The sequence below is a fragment of the Trachurus japonicus genome, unplaced genomic scaffold, assembly GCF_045865225.1.
Source record: "Trachurus japonicus isolate A0001 unplaced genomic scaffold, Traja_1.0 AP030833.1".
Lineage (NCBI taxonomy): Eukaryota > Metazoa > Chordata > Actinopteri > Carangiformes > Carangidae > Trachurus > Trachurus japonicus.
The window spans coordinates 184,739-193,179 of NW_028220966.1; the positions used below are offsets into that span (position 1 = coordinate 184,739).

Below are 8,441 nucleotides of genomic sequence, written 5' to 3' on the forward strand. Positions count from 1 at the left end.
ATCATTAGGGAGAGAGGAGTTCTGTGGCGCTTAACAGTTTTACTTTCTGCACATGTACACGCAGACAGAGAGACCGTCAGACTCACACACCCAGACACACACACACACACACACACACACAGGTTTTCAGCTCAAATTCATCAGGCTCTCAATTATTTTATACTTTTGATGTAAACATCTCCCACAATTTATATTTTTCTCATGAATTTAAGTTCAGACGTTTAGTCTTTCCAACTCTATTAATAGTAGTACAATTACAGGTGGAGCCTGGGACATATGATGCAGCTTTTAACATGTGTCCTATCTATCTATCTATCTATCTATCTATCTATCTATCTATCTATCTATCTATCTATCTATCTATCTATCTATCCATCTATCTATCTATCTATCTATCTATCTATCTATCTATCTATCTATCTATCTATCTATCTATCTATCTGTCTGTACCCCTCCCTATTTTTTAACCCCTCTGTCTCCTTTCTTTCTTTCTTTCTTTCTTTCTTTCTTTCTTTCTTTCTTTCTTTCTTTCTTTCTTTCTATCTATCTATCTATACCCCTCCCTATTTTTTAACCCCTCTGTCTCCTTCCTTTCTTTCTTTCTTTCTTTCTTTCTTTCTTTCTTTCTTTCTTTCTTTCTTTCTTTCTTTCTTTCTTTCTTTCTTTCACTCCATTTCTGTCTTTTTACTTCTTTGTTTGTTTGATTGTTTCTTTCTTTCTTTCTATTCCTTTTCTCTTCCTTTGTTTTTACTCCATTTCTTTCTTTCTTTCTTTCACTCCATTTCTGTCTTTTTACTTCTTTGTTTGTTTGATTCTTTCTTTCTTTCTACTCCTTTTCTCTTCCTTTGTTTTTACTCCATTTCTTTCTTTCTTTCTTTCTTTCTTTCTTTCTTTCTTTCTTTCTTTCTTTCTTTCCATTTCTGTCTTTTTACTTCTTTGTTTGTTTGATTCTTTCTTTCTACTCCTTTTCTCTTCCTTTGTTTTTACTCCATTTCTTTCTTTCTTTCTTTCTTTCTTTCTTTCTTTCTTTCTTTCTGTCCTTTTCTTTTTTCTCTCTTGTTTCAATCTTTCTTTCTTTCTTTCTTTCAACAATTTCTTCAGCTCATTCAGCATTGCTGGAAGCATTCACACCATTTCCATTCTTGGAAATGTTTTTTCTAGTTAAATATAAAACACAATTTTATACAATATAAGTAGGGGGTCCCCGCTCCATCTCTCCATCAGTTTGGGGGTCCTTGGCCTGGAAAACGTTGAAGACCCCTGCCTTAGACAATGCAGCCATCTGGTACAACATAGAAACCACTGCACTTCTACTGGGATTTGTATCAGGCACAGCACTCAACACTTGTTCTTTAAGATTTTCATGAACCTCATTGACATACTCCTCCATGCTTTCAACAACAGATGATACAACATTGTTAGCAACACCACCTCCCACTAACTTTGCTATGATTGAAGCACACGTTTCTTTTGCCTGGTCTTTTGGCATATGAGATGTAGAGGGTTGATTTATCAGATCCACGTCCATATCAGAGGCATCTTGTGAGATAGGCTCGCTTAAGTCTGACTGATGTGGTGTTTGCACATTGACATCATTGCTTGGGCCCATGTTAACAGTGCTATGACAACTATTTAAATGCTTTCGAAAACCTGCAAAACTTTTAAACTGCAGTGAACATCCTTCTTGAGCACACAAAACAAAGTTTTTGCCAGGATATAATCCATGAAAAAACTTAAGGTGCTGAATTAATGCACTAGGTGCATCATGCAATAATCTACAAATGTGACACCTATACATTTTTCAAGAAATTTGCTCTGAACTCCTATACATGAATGTGGCCAACATCTTTGTCTTTAAGCTTTTTGTTAACTGCGCACACATACATGAAACCTTCTCCAGGATATAATACATGTTAAATCAATGGTCAACAAATATGACACCTGGAATTTGTTGAACATGGCTCCTGTTCATGAACTTGGCTCTTAATTCTTTCACCTTTGGGCTTTCTTTGGTGGTTTCCACATCAATACCATAGACTGTTGTCTGGATAAATGTGTACAGGTTATTGAGAGCATCAGCATAGCTTACACTGAAGACAAAATGCACCTTAAAAAGCTCGTCGAGGGCTGCCAATGATGTGGTTCCCTGGCAGGGGATGAGCTAGCCAGGCTAGCGCCGCCTACTGGTTCCGGCAAATTTCATTTGCCTCAACAATGTAGTCAGGACACTAGCAATGCGTTTCGGTTTGCTCCGTCCGCTCTGGTGGACGGACCAATCAGCGAACAGATGGGGAACTGAAGGCTAGAGTGCCTATAGGCACTCTACTGAAGGCGAAGCCGTTGAACTCAAGCGCTCAAGCTAACCTATGAGCTTAACCGGTGTATAGCACACGTGACCACCAAGCAGCAGCGATTAGTTGAAGCAAATGTAAGCAACCGCCTCCCGGAAGCAAACGAATCCCTATGGCTGGTGTTCAGACGCTTTTTGAAATGTAATGAAATAAGCGGCTGATGCATCAGGCTAGGGATGAGCTTCTTATCCATCACAATGTAGAACGAGCTGATGGCCTGCTTGCTGGTCCCAGAAGCCAGAAGGTATGGCTGCTGATGGCTCTCCTGGCAGCTCTGTAGGTGTTCTTCTAAGCTCCTGCAGGACTGGGGTGGGGGTGAGAATGTCATGTCATCACATGTTTGTGCTTTTAGTCTGACATACATTTCTTAATTAAAGCACCTACTGTGGCCCAATACATACCTTGTGAAACACAACTAAGTGTCCCATAGCCTGGGATGCACTGATCTTCAGTGATTTCTTTTTCACAGGCTGAGGTGGTAGGATATGCAAGAGCAGTAGGAAAGATGCCACATCACTGTCCCATCCTGTAAGAAACAAAAAAAAAAGTCCATGCTCACCTATATTTGAATCACAATTTTTTTTTCACTTTTCCAACCGAGTTACGATAAGTTACATCATAAGTATGTATATGACCCAATACATACAAAATAATTCAATTAAAACTGAATACCTGGATGGTCCTCAGATGATTCCTCACTGTACTGATTCTTAGCAGACTTCAGCAAACTCTGGAGCACTGGGGTGGAAGTAAGGCACTCTGCTTCTCTGATCACCTTTCCTTTATAGGAGGTATGCCACTTCTCCAGCAGTCTGGCAGATATTTCTGGTCCAAAGAGGAGGCTGAAGTCTTGAAGTATCTGCAGCAACAAAGAAAAAAAAGTATTAACAAATGACACACACATAACATTCAGCTATGATGGACTGGTAACAGAAAATGATGCCAATACTGACCAGCCCTTTAGTATCCAGCAGCCTTGGAAACACAGAGAGTACAGTGTGTGAGTCATTGGGGTTGCGGATGAGGCGCTGCCTATACTCAAAGGTCTCCTTCATCTTCTGCATGATGACTTCTTTGTCACTGGTATGATTCATCAAGGATATGGTTTCTTTACAACGTTCATCATCTAGCTGACCACCAATCGCAGGTAGCTCCCTTTCCTGTGTCGGACCACCTCCTCCCACGGTTTGCATTTTCGGTTCCTTAGACCAGTACGGTCTTTCGCTGAATTGTCTTAAGGCGCCATGCCAGAAATCCAGAGCCACTTTGCCAGTCATAAAAGTGTTCCTTAGCAAAGACAGAGACATGATCAAAGTTAATCTTCATGGTCAGCAAATAGCAGTATCCTTTTAACAATGAAATCATAGAATGAATAAAAGTTAAGAAAACCGAACAAGTCAGATTTTAGAAATAGAAGAATCAAAAGTTAGGGCAATTCTGAATTAGACATCCCTCCTCCTCCCTGGTTCACACATGAATTATCTAATAAACTTAATGTTTCATATTTGTTTTGAATATGAAGTAAAATATGTGTGTTTAAAATCCAATCCATTCAACATATTTTAAACAGGTATTAATAATAGGTGATTGTTACTTTAAGGAAAATACACAACTTACATGTCCTTTCTTGGAGAGTGGATCTCTCAATGAAGGGAACAAGGTGACAATTCCAAGTGCATATTTCTCTTTAGTAATTCGCTGAGGGATTCTCCTGCAAAGAAAAATTAAAATGGTTTGCTCACTTACCCAAGTGCCTGACTTCATAGGGATGACAATGATCATATTTACTGCAGCTATACAGGTCTACTGCAGCCTTGAGTCACTGTCAGACTCTCTTAATTTTTTAATAATCATGCAATATAGGCTTTTTATGAAAAAGTCAATCAAATGGTTGTAACCACCTAACTGCTGGGACAAGCTGTCCTATTCCACATAATATTGCCGATCCTTACAGTAGAATCAAATCTATATCCTTGTATCAACAACTTACCCTTCAGTCTCAACCATGTGCGCTGCTAGAATGTTAACCATCTGTCTTCTTCTGCTATCACGCAAAGTACCAGTCTCTTCATATTCCTCGAGCACTGCTGTCCCTCCAGGTTTTGTCAGCAAGATCTGGTTTATCAGCTACATAGATAACAATTAATTAGAACACACAGTAAGCAAAAAGATAAATGGATATGATGATAAACTCACCTCTCTGGCTGAAGAACTCTGTAATGACTCTTCATCACTTCTAATTCGCTTAGATGGTCTTGAGACCTCACCGTCACTGCTACTTATGGAGCCAGAGTGGACACTCCTACATGGTGAAGGTGTGGATGGAGGTGACGAGGGGGAATCTCAAACACAAACAACAATTAAGGTTATTTGCAGTTGCATTCAGCACTGGACATCCAAGAAACTCCCTCTATCTCCTTCCAGACTGAATAATTAGAAATCAAAAGAAAAAAACGTCTGCTTTGCTATGCCACAATTTGTGCTATACATTACTTACTGGCATTAATTTGTTTTATTTCACTTAATCGCTTATCAATTAAATTCATTACTTAAGCTTCAGTTGGTAACAATTATTCAGTCATATTTGCTGGAACTGTCATTATATTCTGATGGTCGGACATTAAATGGGTAATTCATATAGTGTCTGTTTGAGTCTGTGTGTACGGGGGCGCTTGGCAGAGGTTCATAAAGGTGTATTGTTTTGAAATTTCTGACCAAGTCGCAGAGTTTACTTTCACTTTCATCAACTTACCAACTGTAGCTTTAAACCTTTTCTAACAAGGGTCTTAATATTTCATATGCTAGTATTAAAATGGTTGCATCTTCAGTGACCACATTTCAGCAAAATAAAACCAAGCTATCTTTTATAAAACTTACCATTGTCATGACAATTCTTGATGACAAAGCAAATCCCCTCCATAGCAGATAATTCTGCGAATACGCTTTCATCCACCTCAGTGCCTGTATCATCTTCCACAGTGATTTGGTCCATGGGTATGGAGAACTTGTCTTTCACTGCATTATGAGGCTAAAGGAGAATTCCAGTCATTTTTGACCCCTAAACCGTTGTCCTGATGGTCACCCAGTGTTGGGGGAAGCAAAAAACGCGACTAAAATTGCTGCAGGCAAACCAGAGTTACACCATGGCTACCCGGCGCTAGGGATAGCGACAACGCTACCCCAAGGGGGCAATTCTTTCAACCACAACAAACACTCAGAAAACAATCAAATATCTATGGTACATGACTGGAATCCTTGCGCGAGACACCATTGAACTCATGTAGTGTATCCCGAGTGCCGGGTAGCCATGGTGTAACTCTGGTTTGCCTGCATCAATTTAAGTCGCATTTATTGCTCCCCCCAACACTGGGTGACCATCAGGACAACGGTTTAGGGGTCAAAAATGACCGAAATTCTCCTTTAAGGGACAAAACAGCACAACAGCGTGTTAATATTATAATTAGGGCCAGGACTTTAACGTGTTAATTAAGATTAATTAATTACACAAATTAACACATTTTAATCGCACTTATTTTTGCACAGCGGAACGTTTCTCACTAGATGAGTTTCAGGCATACCGATAATACTCAAGTACAATCATTTAATGAGTTAAAAAGCCGCCGACACTGATCACTGCCTGAGGAGTTTTAAATAATGTAGCCTGAACGCAGCTCAAACCGACCCGGTGCCTCAGCACGGCGACCAAGCTTTGATAAATACAGTGGATCCTCGCCGGTTTACAGTATCCTCCCGTAATTTAGCCGGTCGCTAACAGAAAATTTTTTAAAATAAAAGCGCTCGTCGCGTCGCGGTGGAGCTGAGAACAGCGGAGTTTCCTCTGCTGCAGCTGAACAGCTGACATGTGGTCAAGATGTAGCTACAGACCTGTCACACTGTAGCTAGTCTGTCACACTACAGATTAATAAATCATCAGGCTGAGTTAAACAAATCAGTTTATGGTTCTGTGATCTAAGTAGTTAAATACAGTAGTGTAATGGCAGGAACGACCATTTAATCTGTATATATCAAATATTGATTAATCAATTTAATTTGCATCCCTAGTCTGTTAGTCTTGGTTAAGTACCACCTTGAAAAAAAAAGGCTTATGTATTCAGTCATTATTCAATGGTATACTAAAATCCATGTGAAAAAATGCTTCTCACTGCTCTCAGGTCAAATATTCATATGCGATTAATTTCGATTAATTAATTGCAAAGCCTCCAACTAGATTTTTTTTTTAAATCAAGTCCCAGCCCTAATTATAATGACTTGTTTAGATTAGTCACATCTCAGTTGGAAATTTACCTTCAGATATGAAATCTGCGAAGTCAGCTTCTTGCTGCAACTTAATGTATTTCCTGCGGTATTTTCTGCACTTTAAAGAGCATGTTTCCATCTGTAACAGACAGCAGGTGAAAAGGGAGACAACATGACAACATGAAATTAGTTACATCCTTGCAATGTTGTTTTGATTATTAATGTTCTCTTTTGATAGACCTGAAAGACGAACCCTTGACGTTGCAGGGCATTTAGCCCAAGTTCCGATGGAGCTCTTGGGCTCGCTACCACGAGGCTAACCGGTTAGCGCGAAGGGGCTCCGCGGGCGGCACGAGCTCTGTAACCGCGAGGCCCGAGGCGGCTCTACCGGGGCCCTTGGGCGCGAACCCGGCGGAGCTACCTTGCGCCGCCCGCGGAGCTGCCTCGGGGTAGCGGAGCTCGCGCCGAATTGCTCGGCTAAGCTAAGCTAACCGCCTTGCGGCGGTGGAGCCGCGGTGAGCGCCGCAAGGCTTGGCGGCCAGCACGCGGCGAGACTAGCACCCGCGCGACGCCTCGTACAGTGTGTGAAGACACTTAAATGGGAACGTTACCCACCTGTGCTGACTATGTTGGGCAGCTAGCACTTTCACACAAGAGAAGGGAAGTGGTCCTGCAGGTGCGGTCTGTCTCTGGACTCAATGTCTCCCGCCAGCAATTAGCACACCTGTTAGTGATTCAGTCAATCAGCCCAGGCGCTCCGCAACTACGTTTCTCATTGCAAAGCACATTTAAAAAGTACCATTCCCCAAAATATGTAAAATATAACGTTATACTTCAGTTCACATGACAAAGACAGTACATCTCAAAATTTACCCGCATGTGCTGTCTAAAACTGAAAACTAACCTACGGTATTAACTTACATGCTATAAGTTACAGACTTTATGCTAGCAATCAGACACTTCGACGAAAAACGGTTTAAAATTTGATAAAACACTTTAAGAATATTTGTAGTCCGGTAAATAAACTTTATCTTACATTGTTCTAAATAAATATGTTATAATATTGAGCTAAAACATGGAATTTGAGAGAATTTAACTTACCGCAATGAGAGGGAAAAATGGCGACTGCAAAAATCCAGAGCTGCATTTCTTAACCGTCAATGGGGGCGTGGTCAAAGGTTAACACTCTGAGTGTGAAACTGTGTAACTCCCAAAATCTACACTGACTCTGCAAGTGTTAGTTATTATTTGGTAAGTGTTAAAATAACTCTGATTTGTGTTAATTTCATGTTACACTGGAATTTTAACACCGGCGAATTTGCTGTGTAGAGACACAGGTTCAGCCTTATCTCATCAGTCAGTGAGACCTGGGCCGTAAAGTATACCCCCGCAGCCCCCGCGAGGCGGGGGGGCCCCGCATGCCGTGGGGGCCCCGCCCCCGCCCGTTAAGCCGAGTTTCCACCGAATCAACGGTCCTTTTTTTTTTTTTTTTTTTTTTTTTACACTGCAACATATGTTTCACGTCATGATAACTTCTGTATTTTGGCCATTCAAGCTTCCACAGTCCATAGTTCTCCTCTTTGTTTGATATTTCAAGAGACTTTTGGTTGGATAGCTCCTAGGCAGGATCGTTCTGCTGTGTTGTCGCTGCCCCCCGTCATCGCGGCCATCGCCTCGCCGCCGCCCCCCTCCGCCATCACCGCCGTCATCCGCGGCGAACGGCCGCGGGGGGGCCCCGCACGGTTACGTTACGGCGCTGAGTGAGACATTGGTGTTATGTTTTAATCAGTAAGGCACAATATCAACTTCAGTTAGTAAAAGGCAAACATTCAG

At 41.3% G+C, this 8,441-nt stretch overlaps 1 long non-coding RNA gene and 1 pseudogene across 1 annotated transcript; both read right to left on the reverse strand.

Annotated features, from left to right (window-relative positions):
• Positions 1–1,918: 1,918 nt before the first annotated feature.
• LOC146959955 (uncharacterized) lies at positions 1,919–4,472 on the reverse strand (annotated as a pseudogene).
• Positions 4,473–4,612: 140 nt separating this feature from the next.
• On the reverse strand, positions 4,613–7,318 carry LOC146959956 (uncharacterized). Its single transcript, XR_015035553.1, has 4 exons — positions 7,224–7,318; positions 6,657–6,747; positions 5,229–5,366; positions 4,613–4,693 (listed from the first exon to the last, which is right to left on the reverse strand). It is a non-coding gene; the product is annotated as an uncharacterized LOC146959956 (long non-coding RNA).
• Positions 7,319–8,441: the final 1,123 nt, after the last annotated feature.